The sequence below is a fragment of the Etheostoma spectabile genome, chromosome 2 (assembly GCF_008692095.1).
Source record: "Etheostoma spectabile isolate EspeVRDwgs_2016 chromosome 2, UIUC_Espe_1.0, whole genome shotgun sequence".
NCBI lineage: Eukaryota > Metazoa > Chordata > Actinopteri > Perciformes > Percidae > Etheostoma > Etheostoma spectabile.
The window spans coordinates 21,725,527-21,725,771 of record NC_045734.1 but is presented as its reverse complement, the minus strand read 5'-3'; the positions used below and the strand labels follow the sequence as shown (position 1 = coordinate 21,725,771).

The 245-nt window shown below is 49.0% G+C and overlaps 1 protein-coding gene across 1 annotated transcript in view; it reads left to right on the top strand.

Annotated features, from left to right (window-relative positions):
• The window catches only part of LOC116700215 (complement C3-like), a 30,112-nt gene that overhangs the window by 6,908 nt on the left and 22,959 nt on the right, over positions 1-245 (top strand).

Here is a 245-nt window from a genome sequence, read left to right as displayed (position 1 = left end):
AAATGGTTTCCCAACAGTCTTGAAGGAGTTCCCAGAGATGCTCAGCACTTTTTCTTGCCCTTTTGCCTTCACTCTGTGGTCCAGCTCTCCCCAAACCGTCTTCATTTGGATCAGGTCTGGATGGAATGTCATCCCGCTGCAGGATGCTGTGGTAGCCATGCTGGTTTAGTATGCATTAAATTTGGACTAAATCCCTAACATTGTCACCAGCAAAGCACCCCCACACCATCACACCTCCTCCTCCA